Raw genomic sequence first — 23136 nt, forward strand, 5'->3', positions numbered from 1 at the left:
CATCTTGGGAGCAGATGCGGCGGAGGCGAAGGAATTGGGAATAAGGGATGGCATTTTCGCAAGGAAGGTCGGTGGGAGGAGGTGTATTCTAGATAGATATATATATATTATATATTCTAGATAGCAACCTGAAGCGATGAGGTTGTGGATGGTCTGGGGGATGATGTTTTGGTGGTCGGGGTTGGGGTCATGATCCAGGGGGCGGTAGGAGGAGATTTCAGAGAGCTGGTCCCGGCCTCGGTGATGGAGAGGTCAGTGCACCATATTACAACTGCACCTCCCTTGTCTGTGGGTTTTATACTGATGTTAGGATTGGAGCGGAGGGTGCAATGGGCTGCATGCTCTGTGGGGGAGAAGTTGGAGTGGGTGAGAGGCTGGAGAGGTTGAGGTGCTTGATGTCTCAATGGCAGTTGGAAATGAAGAGGTCAAGGGAGAGTAAGAGGCCTTGGGGTGGTGTCCAGGAGGAGGGAGAGAAGGGGTCAGTGGAGGGAGGGTTTCAGATAATAACCATGAAAGTTGGAAGTCACAGCCAAGCAATTCAAGATGTCATTAGTTGACCTCAATGGCACAGAAATGCACTCAACATGCTAATGGTTGAGGCAAGTACCTTGCATTTGGTCAACACTGAAAAATCTTCCCTGTGTACTTCAGAAAAGTTAACCAGGATTTGATAAACCAAAACTCAGTTGACAGCTGTCAGGCAAAATGTGACTCAAAATCTGAGCATGACTTAGGCCTTGTGTAATGGGTAGTGCCAATGCCTCTGTGCTACAGCTCTGGATTCGATTTCGGTCCTTGAACCTGTGGCAATGTCACTAGCCCTGGACCAAAAGTTCTGGACTCAAGTGCTGCCAGTCACAGAGGTGTGTCACAGCCTGTCAGAACAGGCTGATGAGCAAATTTACAGGAGAGTAATGTTGCATATTCAGGGGCCTTTGCAGTGTGGTGGCAGTGTCTCCACCTTTGGGCCCAAAGGTCTGGGTTCAATTCCCACAGCAGTGTTTCATAAAATGTCTGAACAAATTGGTTCAACTTTTTTCCAGAATTGTGACTTGATTGAGAAGGATCAGTGTTGAATTTCAGCATTCAGGCCCGGGATAACAGAAAGCACAGCCATTCGTGTGGACTGGAGTAAAATGTGCACCTTATATATGTTTATAAAATCATGAAGGGCATGGATAGGGTGAATAGTCAGGGTCTTTTTCCCAGAGTATGGGGAGTCAAACATTAGAAGGCACAGGTTTAAGGTGCGAGGGGAAAGATTTTAAAAACATTTGATTGAACTGCCAGATGACATGCTGGAGGCTTTTGAAAACACCATTTTAAAGGTATCTGGATGGGTATATGAATTGGAATGGTTCAGAGGAATATAGGCCAAACACTGGTAAATGGGACTAGATTAATTTCAGATACCTGGTCAGCATGGACATGTTGGGACAAAGGATTTGTTCCCATACTGTACATCTTTATGATTCATTCATTCAATTAATCAAGTTCACTTTGTAATCTTGGAGAGCCTTCCCTGTTGACAGTTGAAATAATCTCAGTGTTATATGTAAACTTGCTACCCATGCCTTCTATCATTTTCATCTAAATCATTTATTGAAATGACAACCAAAAATAAATCCAGCACCAATCCCTGTGGATCACAGCGAATCACAGGCTTCCAGTCTGATGGACAATCCTACATGACCACGATATTTCCTGACATAAAGCAGAAATACACAGACACACAGACAGACAGACACACACACACACACACACACACACACACACACACACACAGACACAGACACACTCGCGTCTTTAAGATAAAGATAGATACATTTTGATCAATGAGCAGATTGAGGGTTATTGTGAGAAGGCAAGAGAATTATTTTGAGAAACTTGGCAAGCATGATCGAACATTAGAGCAGACCTGACGGGCCAAATGGCTAATTCTGCTCCAACTTCTTATGCTGTCTGGTCTGAAGGTATCGGGAATGTTTTCCCAAGAGAGCAGTGATGGCTGAGATTGATAAATACTTTACTGAACAGAGCCAATCGGAATATGGAATAGGTTTGAGGGAATGAATGGCCTACATCTGCTCCTATTTGTTGTGCTCTTTAAAGAGGAGGTAACTTGCTGTGAGGGTAACCCACTTTAAGGAGTCGCCCAATTAAGATTGAGATAAGAATTTATCTTTCTCTTTAATATTGTGCAGTCTGTGGTGTTTTCATCCGCAGGGAACAGTGAAGACTGGGTTAGTGAAGATATTCAAGGCAGAGATCAACTGACCTTTAATGGACAAGAGAGTCCATTATTGGGAATCAACAGGAAAGGGGTGTTCAGCCACAAACAGATCAGCCATGAGCTTTCTAAGTTGAGCAGCAGGCTCGAGGGTCTGAATGGCCAACTGCAGTTCCTATCCTGTGTGTTGTTCTCTCACTCCACCCCTCAAAGCTGTTACAGAGGGAAAGGAAGTTATAATGAGATAGGGGATCATTCTTCCCCTCTCAGGAGTTACACAAATGGAGCAGACAAACATGGATTCAGAGAGACATCGAGATAGACAGCATCCAAACAGACCCTTCGGTCCAACTCGTCCATGCCGTACAGATATCCCAAATAAATCTAGGCCCATTTGGCAGCATTTGGTTCATACATCTTTAAACTGTTCCGAAACATATACTCATCCTGATAATTTTAAATGTTGTAATTGTACCAGCCTCCTCCACTTCCTCTGGCAGCTCATTCCATAAACACATCACCCTCTGCATGAAAATGTTGCCCCTTAAGTCCCTTTTAAACCTTTCCCCTCTCCTCTTAAAGCTATGCCCTCTCGTTTTGGACTCTCCCACCCCAGGGAAAAGACCTTGGCTGCTTGCACATCTGTGCCCCTTATGACTTTGCAAACGTCTGTAAGGTCACTCGTCAAAGACTTTGTTCTATTTTATTGTGGGAAATTTTCCACACAGCACCTACAGCCAGAAATGAAATTAATTTTTAAGATTATCTGTATTTGTGGTGTTTGTAAAGGGGCGAATGTTCACCAGACTGATAGGAAATCTTTCCTCTTCCACAATATGTGTCCGGGGAAAATTGAGCACCTGATTGAGAGGGCAGACTAGATTTATTGGTGCATCTAAAAGACAGCATTTTTGACCGTACAGCATTCTACTCAAATGTCAGTCTATATTCTGTGCTTGTTCTTTCAATGCTCAAGTATCAGAGTCATTGACAGTACAACCTCTACCTGATGATCTGACAACAAATAGCCCGAATGGTGTGTTGCTGAGCTCAAATACACCTCGTCTACGAGTTACACACTGCAGTAGAGGCCCTGCAACCTTTCTTGGCTGCTACACAGCAAGCCCTGGTTCGCTAACAGGAAATGCAGAGTAGAGATAATTATTTATTTTCAGTTTGAAAAGCTGCAGTGACTGGAATTCCTTGGGGATGAGTGCGAGGTCATCAACAGTTCACAATCTAGATTAACGATTTGGACGAAGGTCTGACAAGATTGGAGCTCAATTTGCTAGTACACCAGTACAGTCATTCAATGAGATGTCAAGTAGAGGAAGAGCATCTATAACGGGCTGTAGACAGGGGATGATAATGAGCAAACTTTCAGCATTGCAAATAAAACAGTACAGTGTGTGTTATGGGAAGTTTGTGTTTTGCGGAAAGGGTAAAACGGCGGTAAATTATTTAACTGGAGGGAGAATGCAGAGCTTGCGTGCGAAAGAGGGAGTTGTGGGTCCTGGTACATAAATCAGATAAAGTTAATCTGAAGATGTCACAAGTGATTTGGAAAGGAAATGGAATGGTGCTCTTTCCTGCAAAGGGTGCTGGGTATGATCTTAGGCATATTTCCCTGCATTTCTACAGGACATTGCTGAGATTCTACCCAATGCACTGTCTGTAGGTATCATGCCCTAAACTAATAAAAAATGATGGCCTTTGAAACTTTTCAAAGGTGGGTCTCTATATAGAACAGAACAGTGCAGCACAATATAGGGTTTTCGGCCCACGATGTTGTGCCAGACCTTTACCCTAAACCTAAGGTCTATCTAACCTCCACCCCTACCTTATACTATCACATTTTTACATGTCTAATAGCCACTTAAATGTCCCTAATGAGGCTGACTCCACTACCCTCTCTGGCAATGCATTCCACGCCCCTACCACTCTCTGAGTAAAGAACCGACCTCTGACGTCTCCGCTACATCTACTTCCACTCACATTAAAACTATGTCTCCTCATAAAAGCCACCTCCACCCTAGGAAAAGTCTCTGGCTCTCCACTCCATCTACACCTCCGATCATTTTGTACACTTCTATCAAGTCACCTCTCATCCTTTGTCATTCTAGGGAGGAAAGCCCTAGCTCTCTCAACCTTTCCTCAGAAGACCTTCCCTCCATTCCAGGCGACATCCTGGAAAATCTCCTCTGCACCTTTTACAATGCTTCCAGATCTTCCCTGTAATGAGGTGATCAGAACTGAACACATTACTCCAGATGTGGCAGAACCAAGCTTTTGTACAGCTGGAGCATAAACTTCATGGCTCTTGAACATAATCCCTCTATTAATGAAAGCTAACACACCATGTGCCTTCTTAACAACTCTATCCACCTGGGTGGCATCTTTCAGGGAACTGTGGACATGAAGCCCAAGATCCCCCTACTCCTCCACACTGCCAAGAATCTTTCCGTTAACCCTGTATTCTGCTTTCAAATTTGTCCTTCAGAAATGAATCACGTCACACTTTTCAGGGTTATAATCCATTTGCCACTTCTCAGCCCAGCTCTGCATCCTATCAATGTCGCTTTGTAACCTACAGCAGCCGTCCACACTGTCCACAGTTACCCACCTTTATATCATCCACAAACTTACTAATCCATCATTCCACCCCTTCATCCAAATCATTTACAAATGTCACAAACAGAAGAACACCCAGAACAGATCCTTGTAGTACACCACTCGTGACAGAGCACCATGTTGAATATTTCCCGTCCATTACCACCCTTTGTCCTATAAGGGTCAGCCAATCTGCCACATTTCCCCATATCCCATGTCTCCTTACCTTCTGCATGAGCCTACCATTGGGAACCTTATCAAAGGCCTGGATCAAATCCGCATATACCACATCCACTGCTCCACCTTCATCCACGTGTTTGGTCACCACTTCAAAGAATTCACTAAGGTTTGTGAGGCATGATCTAACCCTTACAAGTCCATGCTGCATATCACGAATCAAACTGTGCCTGTCCAAGTGATCATAAACTCTATCTCTCAGAGCCCTTTCCAATAACTTGCCCAGCACTGAAGTAAGACTAAGTGTTCTGTAATTTCTGGGTTTATCCCTGTTCCCTTTTATGAACAAGGGAATGATGTTTACCTCTTTCCAATCTTCCAGCAACATAACCATGGACAGTGAGGATGAAAAGATCATTGCCACAGGCCCTGTGATCTTGTCCTTCACTTCCCACAGAATCCTTGGATAAATCCCATCAGGGCTGCATGACATGTCTTCCTTCAACTTCCTCAGAATTCATAGTAAATCTTCTTTACGAACATCCACATCCTCTAGCCTACCTGTTTCACAATGTCCTCCTCTACAACGAGGTCCCTCTCAGTTGTGAATACTGAAGAAAAGTATTCATTAAGGACCCCTCCTATCTCTTTCGGCTCTGTGCACAAATTCCCTTTACAATTCTTGATCGGCCCTACCATTCCTCTGTTCATTCTCTTGTTCTGCACATACGTGTAAAAAGCCTTGGGGTTTTCCTTGATGCTATCCACCAAGGGTTTCTCATGCCCCATTAGAGCTCTCCTAAGCCCTTCCTTCAGCTCCTTCCTGGCTAACTTGTATATACCGTCCTGCGATGAAGGCATTCAGTTCCTGGAGGATTAACAGTTTAGGCCTGAGAACGAGAAATGTTCTTGACTATGTAAGAGCTTGAGGTGAGTGTAAATGGTGAAGACCTGACTGATATTTCCTCTTGTATGGGAGAATAAAACTGGGGAAATAATTTTAAAAATAAAACAGTTTCTGAGGAAGGATCACTGAACCTGAAACATTAATTCTCATTTCTCTTCATGGATGCCGCCAGGCTGCTGAGCTTTTCCAGTAATTTTTGTATTTCTTTAGGAATAAGACACATTCTTGTTAACACAGATTATATATGTATTAAACATATATTAAACATGTTATTTTTATGTTGTGCAGGCACATATAAACATACCTTTATAACGAGTGCGGTCATATGTGGCTCTGTGTATTACAGCAGCAATGATACATCTACATGGAGCAGGGAATGTGATGTACGCATATAATGGAGACAATGTTCAAGGAGACCTCACACATTCCAGTTTGTGGGTTGGATAGTGTTATTGTGCGATTCAACTCAGAGGGAAAAAAAGTAACCTGCCTCGAAAGCAACAGCCTATTGCTCCGTCTCTATTTCCTTGTTCCTCATCACATCAATGTATGAGAGCTGAAAATGCACCAATCATCTTTACCACTCATGGAGGATTCATGACGAGGATTCATTGTAATCTCCCACCAGCTGTAGCAAAGGGAATTCAGCCAAATCTAAGGGCTGCAGGAAGTAATCCCATTGCCAACAACTTGTGCGAACAGAATAAATTTTGAACCAGAATAACATTTGTGAGAATTGATCACATTTCTTTGTGTGTGTGTGTGTGTGTGTGTGTGTGTGTGTGTGTGTGTGTGTGTGTGTGTGTGAACTGCATGTGTCATTCTTCATTCCATCATAGTTTGAGTAAATTTGTTTTGATCATAAGCATGTTGTTTTCGCAGATCAAAGTAAACTGCCTGACTTGCTCCTTACACTGACGCTGACACAGCCTGATACATATATCATCGGCTACATCACCAACCTGGTTACATTTAAAATTTGCTGTGACCCAGTGGAGGAGTGGGACTGAAAAAGGAAACAGTGACCAGCCAAGCCAGGGAACCATAGACCAGTGAGGCTGACATGAGAGCTGGGTAAGTTGTTGGAGGGGATTCTGAGGGATAGGATTTACATGCAGTTGGAAAGGCAAGCATTGATTAGGGATCGGCAACACGGCTTTGTGCGGTGTAAAACATGTGTCACTAACTTGATTATTTTGAAGAGGTGATAAAGAAGATTAATGAAGGCTGTGTGGCAGACATTTTCTATATGGGCTTTAGGAGGGTGTTCAGTCACGATCGGAATTGTAAACAGATTAGTAATGGTGGCTCACGTGGGATCCAGACGAGTAGCTAGCCAATTGAATTCAACATTGGCTTGAACGTGGAGGATTGTTTTACAGACTGGAGACCAGTGGCCAGCGGTGTACCGCAAGTATCAGTGCTGAGTTCACTGCTTTCCATCATTAATATAAATGGTTTGGGTGTGAATATCAGAGACATGACTAGTCAGTTTACAGATGGCATTAAAAAGTGGTGCAGTGGACAGTGGTGAAGTTTATCTCAGAGTGCAAAGGGACATTGATCAGATGGGCCAATGGGCCAAGGTGTGACTGATGGAGTTTAATTTAGGTAAATGAGAGGTTTTGCATTTGGTCAGGTGATGCTGGGCAGGACTTACACAGCCCTGGGGAGTGTCACCGAACAAAGAGACCTTGGGTGCACACATATAGTTCCTTGAAAGTGGAGGAGCATGTGAGGCAGGGTAGGGAAGGACACGTTTGTCACACTTTCCCTAATGAGCCAGAGCATTGGGTATAGGGGTTGGGATGGCATGTTACTCCCGTCCAGGATGTTGATGAGGCCACTTTAAGAATACTGCGCACATACCAGTTGGCTCTGCTGAAGGAAGGATGTTGTTAACCTAGAGAGGTGCAGAAAAAACAGATTTCCAAGGATGTTCAAGGTCAGGAGGGTCTGAACTGTAGGGAGAGGCTGAACAATTTGAAGTGTTTTCCCCGGAGTGTGGAGGCTGAGGGGTGACATGACAGATGTTTATAAGATCATGAGGGGCATGAATAGCCTGAATAGCCAAGGTTGGTTTCCCAGGAGAGGGGAGGCCAGAAGTAAAGTGCTAAGGGTGAAGGTGAGAGGGGGACGACTTAGAAGGGAACTTAGGGCAACGTTTTCACGCAGAGAGAGGTGTGTGATCAGAAAGTGCTGTCAGAAGTGGTGAAGGTGTGTGCAATTACACAGCTAAAAAATATCTGGATTGGTACATGAACAGGAAAAGTTGAGGGGGATATGGACCAAATATTGGCAAATGGGAATAGATCAGACTACATATCAAGTCAGTGTGGGCAAGTTGCACTAAATGATCTGTTTCTGCATTGTGTGACTTTCTGATTCCATAAGGTGGATGAGAAGAAATTCGAAAAGGGCATTTGGAGTGGGAATTCTCTTCCCCAGAGGTCTGTGGTGCCTTTCTGTTGACATTTATTCAGAGATAAGTTAATGAAATAGTTGACAGATGTTAAACAAAACACGATTTATTTAAACACTGTAGTCAAAGTAGAACCAAAAAATGGAGGAATTTAGAATAACCTCGCTCTGGTGGATAACCTAATAGTATAATAGCTACAGCAAATATTACTAATTAACTGTTCCAGCATAGTAGCCGCCCATAAAGAGACACTTTGGTCAGAAATAAAATTCAGAGAAGGTTCTCACATGCCGTTCTCCAATTCAGGAGGAGAAAAAAAGCATCCAAAGAAAATTCTGCAGCCAGGAGACATTCACTGAAGCTTCCAACTCCATTGAGACACCAATAGCTTCTGATGCAACTGAAAAGCAAAACTCAGAAATTCTGATCTGTGAGAGCTCGTCGCACTCATTCAGGCTGCATTAAAAAAAACCCAAACCCTCTCAAGACTGTTTAGTCAATGGTCTTAACTAGACAGCTTTGTGCCTCTCGTTCAATCCTTCTCTTAAAAGAAACCAACATAAAATAATCTCTTACAGTTACAGCAATGTCACATGATTTCACACATCGAACTGTTCCTCAGGAAACCAGGGTGGATCAATTCAGCATTTGGCCCTGCTGTACAGCCCCCTGAGTCCCTACATATGAAAAAGAGAAGGCCATTGAGACCCTACAGTCACTTACATGTAAACAGACTGAGGTAACATGACAAGCAAATGGAGCTAGGCTGTACACATGGTCTGCTTCACGCTGGTCAATGTGCCTCCGTTGTTCATGGTACACATGCAGTACTTGAATGCAGTTTTACAGTAGTGTGGTGGGAAGACTAATGTTTTGTGCAAAATCACAAGTGGCATCCTCTGAAAATACATGCTTGCGTTCTCTATGGAGATCAGAATCTGGATGGTCTGGCACATGTCACAAAGAGGGTATTTGGGCTGCTGTCAGGATTGTGAACAACATAGGGTTCAGTGTAGGGTCACAGATTAATGTGGGGAGAGTTCATTCAGAGCCTGCGCTTCTCTCTGAATCACTGTGGGGCTCTATGTCATTTTACATGTAAAACCCACATGTATTTACATGGGTCACGTATGGGATTTCTCACCCTATCAATTTCTTTTATGGATATAAGAGTTCATCACCAACTTTGTAATTTTAATGCAATAATCTCTGATTCTCTCACAGCACAACATATTAAACACTCACTTTCTTCACTCGCTCCTCATGGTCCCATCATCTCAGGGATTAGACTGGTGATGGCCATTTGTACCGTGTCTGTGGCAAGGAGTTCTTTCATTACAAAAGAGATCAAGCCTGCGCACAGTGCCCATAAATACTCTTGCATCAAGGCTGTACACGTGCAGACATATGGTTTTATTCATGTACATGAATCATCTTACAATGAAGGACAACATACCATTTACTTCCCTCATGACTGATACCCCTGCATGTACTAATTTTGGTGACCTATGATCAAGGACATGCAGGCCCTTTCGTGACCACAAAACTTCCCAACCTCACATCATTTAATCATTACAAAATGAGATGTATGCTGTTGCTGGCCACATTCAAATAGTTTGTATGCCTTTCAAATTACTGTGGTCCAATCACTGATTCATGTGATACCCCATATGTAGCAGCATTCAGCCTGGAAAAGGGCTCCACTCTCTGTATTTTCTCAACTAAAGAATTCTCAATCCATGTAGTATATTCCGCCTTACCTCTCAACTCTAATTTTATTCACTCACCTGGGTGCAACCATATCAAAATTATTCTGTAAATTCAAATACTCCACTCCCACTGGTTCTCATTTGTGGATGCTTCAACTGTTATATACATATTACTCAGTCGTACATGCACTGGGCAAAGGACCACAACACACAGGAATTGCCAAAACAAATAGGAAAGTGCATCATCTTCAGTCGATAATCCAGTTTTCTCTATTTTTACATCTCATCACCCATATTCTCTCTCTCTCTTTCTCTCTATCTCATACATACATGACATAAATCAAGTTAATGAATACTCCAATCTTTCTCCATGTTTTATCTCTCAAAGCTCCCTCTTTCAGTTTAAATGTATTGTTTGCATTTGGATGTGACACGATGACAACTGAGTGATGAAACTAAAAAAACATCATGAGGAAGGATAATAAAATGTGAGGCTGGATGAACACAGCAGGCCAAGCAGCATCTCAGGAGCACAAAAGCTGACGTTTCGGGCCTAGACCCTTCATCAGAGAGCCTCCTGAGATGCTGCTTGGCCTGCTGTGTTCATCCAGCCTCACATTTTATTATCTTGGAATCTCCAGCATCTGCAGTTCCCATTATCTCATCATGAGGAAGGAACTGGCTAGAGTTAATAGGAATAGAATCTTAGGAAAGATGGTGGAGTAGCAATGGAAGACATTTCTGGGGATAATTTGGACACACATCTGAAATTTTTGGATGTTTCAATTAACATAAACTGCACAGGTTTACCAAAGATAACTTCCCTTTCCTGAATCTAAGTTGACTCTGCCAAGTCATATCATGATTTCCCAAGTGTCTAGTTTTTACAGCCCTCAAAAAAAGTTCCATATTTTCCTCAAAACAGATATCAAGTTGTCCAAAATTTATTTTTATTTTGATTTCCCTCTCACTCCAGTTTTTTTTAATGTGCGTTACAACAGCTACTCCCATTCTGCAGGAACTGGCAATTCCCGAATCTGAAGAATTCTGAATGGTAATCAATAATTCTTTCTTGTAGTTACAAGTATTAAATGACATTTGGACAAGTTCATGAACGGGAAACAGTTGGAGAGATAAGGGCCAAGCCCAGGCAGGTGGGACTAGGATAGTTTGGGATTATGTTTGACATGGACTGGTTGGACTGAAGAGCTGTCTGACCCTGTAACTCTTTCACAAGCTTTATTCCCACCTCCATGTATTCTCTGGGACATACCAGAGCAAAGTACCAAACTTCACTTCAATTAGTTTTGAGCAATTCCTCTTTATTAATTCTAATCTCCCACAGTTTCTCATTTTCACAGTCACAGTCCTGTAGAATTTCTGGAAGGTTTCCTATAACTTATTCTGTGGAGACAGAGTAATGTATCCCACTCAGCAGTGGGTCAGTGGGGGTTGGGGTGAAGAGAGACGGCCTCTGTCAACAAGTGAACACATCAGAGCACTGCACTTAGGAGATGATGGACATGGCACCACTGCTACTTGGAATGTTCTGGAATCTAAACAGTTCAATGAAACTGTCATTTGATGGCCATCGACGGGTTATGCTGTAACCATTGGCACAATGCTGTAACCACCTCATTTTAGAATCAAACTGGCTTCACACTTTGCAACTGACATAGGTCGAGGTAGAGGTAAGAATAAGAATACAATCAAAATATGAGTAACTGCAAGTGTGGCCAGAAGAGAGCTGCAACTGGAAAGGAGCAGATTATGATTTAATCAGAAACAGCACTGAGGCAGAAGTGAAGACTGGGAATATTATTGGTGATAAAGGGAATGCTGTGATATAAATCAGCTCAGGACAAAATGGGCCAACGGTGTTTATGAACACTTTTATTCTTCCTCAGATGTTTGTTAAGCGAAGGTGAAAAAAACCCTCGAATAAGAATTGAGTTTGTAATTGAAAGTGAATGCAATAGTTTCCTTCTTTGCCAAATACAGAGCTTAGAAATTGAGTCGCTGGTCACAAAGTTTTACAGAATAAATGAATGGGCAGAGATAGAGAGACTTACCAGGAACACCAACAATAGCAAGGATGGGATAGTAACCCGCTTGAATAACCATCAGTACAGCTTCTATCCACAATGTTAATGGCACCCAATTGATAGAAAGATAGTAAAGGCCAGAGGATAAACCCCTGTCCATTGTTGGAACATTCCAATCTATTCCTCTCAGATGCTGGCACATTATTGTCACATTCCCGGCTGTGGTTCTGAGATTCTGATCCATAATTTAGAACATCCCAATCTGCTGTTCACAGATTCTGATCTCTCCACATCTCTGGAGCTGCTGATCCCAATTGTGTTGAGGATGACACAGCCACAGATACTGTGGGATAACGCATTGGGAGAAACCCCTTATTAATAGAAGAGGGAAACCCTCCAGTGACACAGTTAGTATCCATGGAGACTGACATTAATTCGAGTCACTGAACAAACAGCTCCCGTTAACCCCTTCCACTCTGACACTTTTAATGTAACAACAATACCTGGTTTGGGTGACATTGCCTGCTATTGGGCTCAATGCCCATCTCCAATTCATCTCACAATGATAGAGACAGAGGAGAAAGTTGATACTTTCTCTGCACAGGCTCGATGATTCTGCTGTGTTATCCACATGTGATGACGTATGTAACCATTTTCCTGAGAGCCAAATGAGAGGTTGTTATTTCACCAAAGTCTCCTCCATCACAACAACTGCCAATCTAAACACTGTCTCTGGCCACGACAACCTGGAGAAAGACAGGAAATGTGGGTTTCACTGAACTTTCCTCTCACTGCTCTAATAAGGCAACATTTTATCTTTAACACAATATTTTCAATAATTTGCTTCTCAAGTTGCAAACATTTTTTTTGCAGTTTATACAGCCTTTCCTGACCAATTTTTTTAGCCTGAGCCCAAAAGTAAACATTACATTTCCAATAGCTTTGCTTATTGGGAGTAAAGGGTCAGAGACAATATCTATGTGAGTGATTAAGAAACAGTAAGGAAGAGGGGACAGTGGCTGTGCAGTCTGGACAGGATGAACTTGATATTGCCCATTAGGCAATTTCTTCTTCTAAGATGGAATAAAATAAAATGCAGAGAAAGAGACAGAATAAATTTGGCTGAAGGAATGGCGACTGACAAGGTGAACAAAACACGATAGGTTGCAACGGAACGGAGGAGAAATGATTTTATATACACTGTTTAATCAGCGTATGTGTGGAGACATATAAGATTGTTCACATATGCTCAACACACTCAGGGTTATTAATGAAGATATGATGAACACAATATGGCACAGACGATGTGACCTTGTCTTGTTTGTGTCTTGTTAACATTGCATTCAGTTGAGGGAACCCATCTCCCCCATTCATAACTTTATTTACTCCCATTGTACATCTGCTTCTCTTTCAACACAATTAAAAGCCGATTTGTATTTTGCACCGCACCCCAACACCCTCTGTTTTCTGTTAGCTCTCCTCCACCTCTCGTAAGGTCTTAAAAAGGCCATTTCCCGAACCTGTTCAGTTCTGAAGAAGGGTCTTGCTGGACTTAAAGCCTGAACCCTGTTTCTCCGTCTCCACAGATGCATCTCGACCTGCTGAATTTCTCCAGAAATGAATCGGCACTGACTGAATTTTCAACAAAACAAAGAACCGTGCATGCTGGAAATCTGAAAAATGAAAAATTGCTGCAGAACTGGAAGCTTTGAAAAGGCATCACTGGGTCCAACAGCTGAACTTTGCTTTCACTCTACAGACGCTGCCAGACCTGCTGAGTTTCTTCAGCAATTTGTGTTTTTGAATAAATCCCAAAAACGTGTGTCAAAGTTGCTCAAACACCCTGTCCAACATGGATCACCAAACACTGAGAAGTGAGTGACAGTGCAAGGTGAAAAAATTACTTGGTTCTGAAACTACACAACTCTAGCCTCACTGACAGCACAGAGCTCTTAATCATGGTCAGGGAGAGAAACATTCACTTTAAAAACCTTCCTACAGTGTGGAAACAAGCCCTCCAGCCTAACAAATCCACACCGACCCTCACAGCATGCCATCCAGACCCAGCCCCCTATTACTCACCTAATCCACACAATGGGCACTTTAGCATGGGCAATTCACCGAGCCTGCACAGCTTAGGTCTGTGGGTGGAAAGTGGACCACCTGGAGGAAACCCACACAAACACGGGAGAACATGCAAACTCCACACAGTCATCTGAGGGTAGAATTGAGCCGACATCACAGGGGCTGTGAGGCAGCAGTGTTATCCACTGAGCCACTGTGCCACCCAAAGATGTCCCTACTGGAAAGGAAAAGGTTCAGATGAATATGTTAAACGGTTTTGAGCAATGTGACAAGTTGGAGATGTGACACCATGGAGAGACTGTCAGTAGAATGAGAATATTAAAATGTAAGTGTTACCACATCAGAAAATAGAGTAGGTCACTGCGTACAAGGGCAATGGGGACTCAGTCTGAACTGGGGAACATTACATTGCACTTATTGCAGCTCAAAACTGGGCATCCATGTCGTGATGGAAACCACAGCAGCAGCAGCAGAAGCAGAATTGTATTCCACCAGAATCTGTGACTCTTTGTCCCGGATAATCCCTCAGTCTATGATTCCCATGAAGCTGATCAATGGTTCAGTGACGAGTGCAGGCAAACATGCCGGGGTCAGAACCATGCGTACCTGAAACTGATGCCAACCCGTTATAGCTACTGCATTCAACTGCTTGCATTACAAACAGCAGAACTAACGCATTACAGACAGAGTGGAAGGATTGCAACTATCCTGCTACAACCAGTCATGAATGGTGATGGGGGCAGCAGGAACTGCTGATGCTGAAGGCTGAGATAACAAGCTGTGGAGTTGGATGAACACAGCAGGCCAGGAAGCATCAGAGGAGCAGGAAAGCTGATGTTTCAGGTCTGGGCCATTCTTCAGAAAAAAAGTAGGGGAACAGAGCTCTGAAATAGAGAGAGGGGGAGGCAGTGATTGAAGGTAGATAGTGGAGCAAATAGGTGGAGAGAGGATGGACAGGTCAAGGAGTTGGGGATAAAGCCAGTAAAGGTGAGTGTAGGTAGGGAGATTTGACGGGGGTTGGTCAGTGAGGAGGGAGGGGCGAGTAGTGGGAGGGAAGACGGACAGGTCGAGGAGGCAGGAATGAGACTAGTAGAGGTGAGGTTAGTGTAGGTGGGAAGCGGGCGTGGGGGTTGGTCAGTGAGGGGGTAGTGTAGGTGCTCCACAAAGCAGTCTCCAAGCATTCGAGATAACACGGTGTGAAGCTGGATGAACACAGCAGGCCAAGCAGATTCAGGGGAGCAGGAAATTTTGACGTTTCAGGTCGGGACCCTTATTCAAAAATGGGTGAGAGGAAGGGGATTCTGAAATAAATAGGGAGACAGGGAGGCGGATAGAAGATGGATAAAGGAGAAGATAGGGTGAAAGGAGACAGACAGGTCAAAGAGTTGGGGTTCAAACCAGTGAAGGTGGCTGTAGGTGTGGAGTTAAGGGGAGATAGGTCAGTCCAGGGAGGATGGATAGGTCGGGAGGGTGTTGCGTGAGGATAGTGGATAGGGGATGGGGGTGGGGCTTGAGAAGGGAGGAATGGTTAGGGAGGCAGGGACTAGCTGGGCTGGTTTTGGCATGTGGTCAAGGGAAGGGAGATTTTGAAGCTTGTGAAATCCACATTGATACCCTTGGGCTGCAGGGTTCCCAAGCGAAATATGAGATGCTGTTCCTGCATCTTTCAGGTGGCATCATTGTGGCAATGCAGGAGGCCCAGGATGGACATGCCATCCGAGGAGTTGGGGGGGGTTGGAAATTGAAATGGTTCGCAATTGGGAGGTGTAGTTGTTTGTTGCGAACAGAGGAAAGGTGTTCCACAAAGCGGTCCCCAAGCCGCCGTATAGTTTCCTCAATGTAGAGGAGGCCACAACGGGAACAGCGGATACAGTGTATAACATTGACAGATGTGCAGGTGAACATCTGTTTGATGTGAAAAGTCTTCCTCGGGCCTGGGATGGGTGTGAAGGGGGAGATATAGGGGCAGGCATGGCACTTGCTTCGGTTGCAGGGAAACATGCCCGGGGTGGTGGGGCTGGAGGGGAGTGTGGAGTGGACAAGGGAGTCACAGAGAGAGCGGTCCTTCCGGAAAGCAGATAAGGGCAGGAACGGAAAAATGTCTTTGGTGGTGGGGTCGGATTGCAGATGGCAGAAATGTCAGACGAAGATGCGTTGGATTTGGAGGTTGGTCATGTGGTATGTAAGGATAATGTGTATTCAATTTTGGTTATTATTGCGAATAGGGGGTGTGAGGGATGAGTTGCGGGAAATGCGGGAGACACGGTCGAGGGTATTTTTGATCACTGTGGAGGGGAAGTTGCGGTTTTTGAAAAAAGAGGACATCTGGGATGTTTGGGAGTATCATAGACCGAGACATCTTTGTCAAAGATCATCAGTCTCCTTCGCTTTTTGCAGAACATCTTCAGCTTCACCAACCTGACCTTACAATTAATATTCCTCAGTTCCTGAATCATTCTGATCAATCTCCTTTCAATCACTCCACAGACCCTCACATCCTTTGTGCACACCACCTGTTTGTGCAGACCCGAATGCTCTGTGTTCAAGTGGGTGATGTTATCACACACGGGCAATTGCTCAGTGACATCACCCTGAATCCTGGGCATTTCATGAACTGTGGGTTTTCTCTGATCCCAGTGGCTCTGATATCTTTTGAGCTGCAGACTCCAGCATTTGATTTTAAAGTTGAAGACAATGAAATTATTTCATTATTTTCAACCAGTAATGTACACATTTTGTATCAGAGATAATAGGAACTGCAGATGCTGGAGAATCCGAGATAACAAAGTGTGGAGCTGGATGAACACAGCAGGCGAAGCAACATCTTAGGAGCACAAAAGCTGACGTTTCGGGCTTGGATCCTTCATCAGAAAAGCGGAATGGGGAGAGGGTTCTGATATAAATAGGGAGTGAGGGAGAGGCGGATCAAAGATGGATTGAGGAGAAGATAGCTGGAGAGGCAAAGGTGGCAGAAAAACTGCTCAATGTCCTAACGTGACTGTCATTCGTGGATGTGTGGGTGAATGAGGACAAAGGTGAGCCCCTTACTGAGGACTAACCGTTTGACCTCAGTCAGTGGGAGGTCTGGGGGATGGTGAAAATTCGGCAGGGCTCAGCGTGGCTGTCTCCTCTGGGGCTGCTGGCTGTGGAGGCTGTGGGCTGTTTGGCCTGCTGTATTCATCCAGCTCCACATTTTGTTATCTCATGTACACATTTTGCTTCACATACTGTTCCCAGTCATCTGACTCTGGTGTTGGTGTGATGTAAATCATGTCCCACTAACATGAGGATTTTGCAGAGGTGACAAAGAAGGTTGGTGAAGACAGAGCGGGTAAAAATTGTTTGGATGCACTTTGGAAAGGTGTTTGAAAAGGTTCCTCATGGTCGACTGGTTAGATCACATGGAATCCAGTGGAAGCTAATGGTTTGGATCCAAGACTGGCTTGAAGGCAGGAGGCACAGAGTGATGGCGGAGTATTATATTTCAGACTGGAGACCTGTGACCTGTGGTGTGTCACAAGAATCAGTGCTGGGACACTGCTTAGCCATAACTTTATATAAATGATTTAGATGGAAGCATAGGAGGGATGGTTAGTAAGTTTGCCGATGGCCCCAAAATTCATGTTGTTGTGGATAGTGAAGAATGTTATCTCAGAGTACAACGGGACCTTGATCAGATGGGCCTATGAGTGACAGATAGAGTTCAGATAAATGTGATGTGATGCGATTTGGTAAGGCAAACTAGGGCAGGACTTACAAGTTAATGGTAAGGCCTTGGGGAGTGTCACCAAACAGAGACATTGGGGTGCGGATGCAAAATTCCTTGAAAGTGGAGCCACAGTTAGACAGGGTGGTGAAGAAGGCATTTGGCATGCTTGCTTTTATTGATCAATGTATTGAGTATCGGAGTTTGGACGTTATAATGCAGGTGTACAGAACATTGCCACTTTTTGAATACTGCATTCAGTTATAATATCCCTGCGACAGGAAAATTGTTTAACTGAAAGGTTTCAGGAAAAAAAACATTTACAAGAGTGGTGCTTGGATTGAATAGTTTGAGCGACAGGAAGAGGTGGCTGAATAGGCCGGAGCTGATTCCCTGTAACGTCATAGGCTGAGGTGTGACTTTACAGAGGTTTATAAAATCATGAGGGGCTTGGATGGGGTGAATTGTCAATATCTTTTTCTCAAGGAAAGGAATCCAAACCTGAGAGCATAGTTTAAGTTGACAGGCAAAAGGTTTAAAAGGGACCTGAGGGACAGTTTTACATGTAGAGAATGCTGCATGTATGGAGGAGGTGGTACAATCCCAGCTCTTAAACAGCATCAGGATTGGTAAGTGAATAGGAAGGGGACAGAGGGATAGGGGCCAAATGTTGGCAAATGGGACTAAAATAACTTAGGATATCTGGTTCGAATAGACAAGTTGCAGCAATCAGTCTGTTTCCATCCTTTATATCTCTGCAGCTCTTGGATCTTAATTTGCAATTCTAAATTACCAGATTGTAATTGGAATGTTTGGAGTCGAAGCCAAACCATTTGTGACTTTTCAAGGTACTGAACTTAATATCCAGCAGCATCACGCTGCTCATTTCCATGAAGGGCGGGGAGTGACGTTAGGGATGTTGGAGTGGTTTGGGGACCAGAGTTCATATATTCCAGGTCAGATGGATTAGTCTAAGAAATTCTGTTTGTAACTGTGACCCAGTGCTTCCTGACAGGGATATTACTTGATCAGAATTAGAATTTGTTTCAAGTATTTGATTTGATTTGGGAAGAGGCAGGCATTTTTATGCATTGCTAACAGTTCAGTTTGCTTAGTGCACAGAATAGAATGGCACAAAAATCAGACCCTTTTAGCAACTGCAGGCACATTGACACTGCAGGCAGTTACACATTCCAAAGCAACAGACGGGGTGGGATGGATTTGGAGGGAGGGGATAGTGATTCGCCTTTTTTTTGTAACAAAGAGTCACATTTATCAAGGGAGGTGGACCCACCATCTTCAGCGAGTGGTTCCTGCCGGCTGTGCACTGCCTGAGAGGGCGCTGGAAGCAGAATTATTCATGGCCCTCAGGAGAGAGTTGAATGATGAGAGATTTACAGGGCATCGGGAAGGACTGGTGAAGTTACCCGTACAGACAGCTGATGCAGAGAGTGACAGGCTGAAGCACCTTCCTCTGTGCTGGGACATTCTCTGAGCGTGCCGTTCTCTGCCGATTGTTGCTGCAATCTCAATGACCCGCTGCTAGTCATGGAGCCGGTTGATGAGGCTTGTTGGTGACGTCAGCTCTGCCCTACCTCATCTGATTGGTACATTTTCGATGATCTACATTCACTACGAAGATGTTTTCTAGAAAAGTGATGAAAAAGCACTGGTGCAAACTGACTTCTTTGCTCTGGTTAAGAAGCCCAGGAGTTTGGGAACAACAGTAAAAACTGTCAGCAGTGATTTACAAGTCTTTGCACACAGTCAGGCTGGTGGAAAATAGGATCAAGTGTTGATTATACCAAGTGTTCACAGTTGGTGGCTATCTCATGTGTGGAAACATGGCCTTGGTTTTAGTGGTTTTGGTGTGAAGACAAGACCACAGAAAAAGCATTTGTCCCTATCAGCTTTAATATCTGATATGTCCTTTGCCTAAGGACCCTATATTAAACTGATTTTTGGAGCAGGGAGTTGGAATACGAGCTTTCTCCATGCATTATTGTGGTATTGCAGTGTTCCCAGGAATGATGAAGTCTTATTAAACCAATTTTAAAAGCAGACTGATCAAAACTTGAAAAATTCTAGGTCTAAACACCTTGTCATCTCAGATTCTCCAGCATTTGAAGTTCCTGCTATCCTTGAAGAACTATATGCTGGGATATGCTCAATGCTCTGGAACCATAATCATGGAATTCCTAGAGTGTGGAAACAGGCCCTTCAGCCCAAGAAGTCCACACCAAACCTCACAGCATCCCAGCCAGATCTATAACCCTCCTAATGTACCCCTCCCTGAATACAACAGGCAATTTAGCACAGCCAATCCACCTAACCTGCACATCTTTGGACTGTGGGAGGAAACTCACACAGACATGGGGAGAATGTGCAAACTCCACACAGGCAGTCGCCCAAGGCTGGAATCGAACCCGGGTCCGAGTGCTGTGAGGCAGCAGTGCTAACCACTGAGCCACCGTGCCACTGAAATGCTTTCTCTCAGTACTTTCACCCAACTTTCTCTAAATATGCTTGTTCCAAGGTAAACGTTAATCTCTCCTTTTCTGCATGTTCAGCACTTGCTCCGAATATTATTGCCTCATCCCTGGTACATGCTGCACCTTCCCACCAACACCCTCCCTGAATACTCACACATGGCATCAGAAGTAAAAGAAAATCACCTGCCAACACTACCTCATTACAAATAGCATTTCAGAAAAAAATGCTATCGAAGTATTCACTAGTTTTGAATTTGATGATGATGACCTGGATGTATTGAACGAGAGATTTTGGGAACACTGTGAGCCAGGAAAGGATATGGTGTATACAACGCACATTTTTCATTTGAGTGCAAAAGCAACCAATCAAACAGATGTGCATGTGGCTGCTTTATTTTTCGCAAGTCGAGGCCTGTGAGTTTAATCAGATTACTGACTCACAGATGTGGTACACAACTGTGAATGACCAAGTCAGTGGCATATTACGCCGAAAGCCATTTCTCACATTAGCCAGACCAATAGATATTTGCGGATCTAGCAAAATGAGCCAGAGTGAAATAAAAATGCTACATCAAGATGCAGAATTGCCTGCCCACAAAGTACATTGTTGCTGTCAGAACTCTACATGCTTTTCAGCACCTGAGGCATGTTCTGCTCAGGGCCTGGCACAATATCTCTGCCTTTCCCTGGCATTTTAGCACTTTGATGTCTCAACTAGAACCTAATGTCCCACAGTGCTCTTGTCTTGCCTGGTTGCTTATCACAGGCATAAGCCAGGTCGCTTAGCATTGTTATTACCAGCAGTCAGTCAAGGGCTGGTCAGCAGCTGTGGCAGCTAATGCATTTTTTTCAACCAAATGGTCACGTCTACAAGTCTCAGGGAAACAGTTCAAAGTCAGGGCAAGGGAAACAGGATTCAGTCAGGGGATCCTGACACAGCATGTCCAAGGAATCATTCGATATCAGCCCAGGGACTTTGACACTGTCAGTCAGCCATTGGGGCAATCAGGATCAGGGAATCTGTATCACTACAGTACAGAGAGGTGGCCACACTCACTACTAATTACATTCTCAAAATGCTGCAGCAGATTTGTGGAACCCGAATTATGTTCATCAATCCAAGCTGACCCTGTCCATTCCTGCCATTTGAGGTCAGTTTGATGAAATGCTCAAGGTTTTCGGGAGTTTGGGAGGTTCAAGTCCATAGCTCCCTGAAATAGCAGCACAAGGAGATAAGATGGTGAAGAATTTCGCTTTCATGGTACACAGCATCAGGGTATGGTCAACGTGGATGTCTGGTTCATAAGTGGCATGTCAGAGCACGCACTATTTGTACGAGAATTACTATGGTTTCAACCACGAAATGGCCACAACTTGATCAAAAGAGAAAGTGACCATCAAGCAGTTTGAACCATCAGTTGTCAAATAAATTAAGACAGAGTTAAACGTATTTGCAGGAGTTTTTTTTTTCATTTTTTAAAAAATTCATTCATGGGATGATCACATCACTGGATAAGAATGGCAGTTTCTTTCCCTAAAGGCCATCGGTGAACTGATGGGTTTTTCCCAACAAATACAATGGATTCACAGTCATCATCAAATTCTTATTTCCAGATGGATTCACACCTAGGTCCCCAGAACAGTATCTCAGCCTCTAGGGAAGTGATGGACAGAAGACTAAATAGAAAATATGTACTAGAAACCATACAATCTCTTGGTTTATGTTTCCATCATGAGATCCATCGCTTCTATGGACACCAGGTAAAGAGCTGAAGAGACTGCAATGCCCCCAGGCAGAGTCACAGCGGTCACCAGGTTTCATAGCCGACAGGGAAAATGCAATCAGGGATTATAGGACATGACTCATCCCAATCCTATGTTTGGATTTAAAACTTTCCTTTGATTTTTATCCACAAAATGAAAGATTACATTGTTTCCAATAAACAAATGTCGATGGAGAGCAACAGAATCCGTCATTGTGAAGGTGTGCAGACCTATCTAACAAATAAAGGGCCATCGAGATCATCACAGAATTCCTACAGTGTGGAAGATGGCCATTCAGTCAATATCAACCCTGCAAAGAGCATCCCAACCAGTCTCACACCCTGCCCTATGCCTGCATTTTGCACACAAGATACTATGGGCAATTGAGCATAGTCAATCTACATAATTTGCACAGTTTTGGACTGTGGGAGGAAACCAGAGCATCTGGAGGAAACTCACGCAGACAGTGTCTAGGTAAGACACTCTTTGTCAGGTCAGTGCGGACATGATGGGCTAAATGGTCTGCTCCCGCACTGGAGGGATTCTATGATCTCCAGAAACAAGCCCAAAACACATTGTTATAGTAGATTCAAAAACTATGTGTGGAGCTGGATGAACATAACAGGTCAAGCAGCATCTCAGGAGCACAAAAGCTGACGTTTCAGGCCTTGACCCTTCTCTAGGCCCGAAAAGTCAGCTTTTGTGCTCCTGAGATGCTGCTTGGCCTGCTGTGTTCATCCAGCTCCATACTTTGTGGTCTTGGATTCTCCAGCATCTGCAGTTCCCATTATCACTGATACTATTTTTGATTCTACTGTGAGCTGTATTCAAACCAATCAACTTATTCAGAAATTTGCTGGTAGTTAACCAGTCCTGATGAACCAGGAAATCCCTTTTCACATATCGTGCAGGTGGATAGTCTTTAGTCAGTGCGAATGTGTCGATGTGTTGTGACAATGTGACTATTTCCAAGCTCTACCTTACACAAC

General features: G+C 43.9%; 1 non-coding gene across 1 annotated transcript; it reads left to right on the forward strand.

Moving 5' to 3' along the window:
* The first annotated feature begins 19740 nt into the window (after positions 1–19740).
* LOC132209106 (U2 spliceosomal RNA) lies at positions 19741–19932 on the forward strand. The gene has a single exon (XR_009445206.1). It is a non-coding gene; the product is annotated as a U2 spliceosomal RNA (small nuclear RNA).
* The last annotated feature ends 3204 nt before the right edge of the window (positions 19933–23136 follow it).

The sequence above is a fragment of the Stegostoma tigrinum genome, unplaced genomic scaffold (genome assembly GCF_030684315.1).
Source record: "Stegostoma tigrinum isolate sSteTig4 unplaced genomic scaffold, sSteTig4.hap1 scaffold_66, whole genome shotgun sequence".
In the NCBI taxonomy this organism is placed as follows: Eukaryota; Metazoa; Chordata; class Chondrichthyes; order Orectolobiformes; family Stegostomatidae; genus Stegostoma; species Stegostoma tigrinum.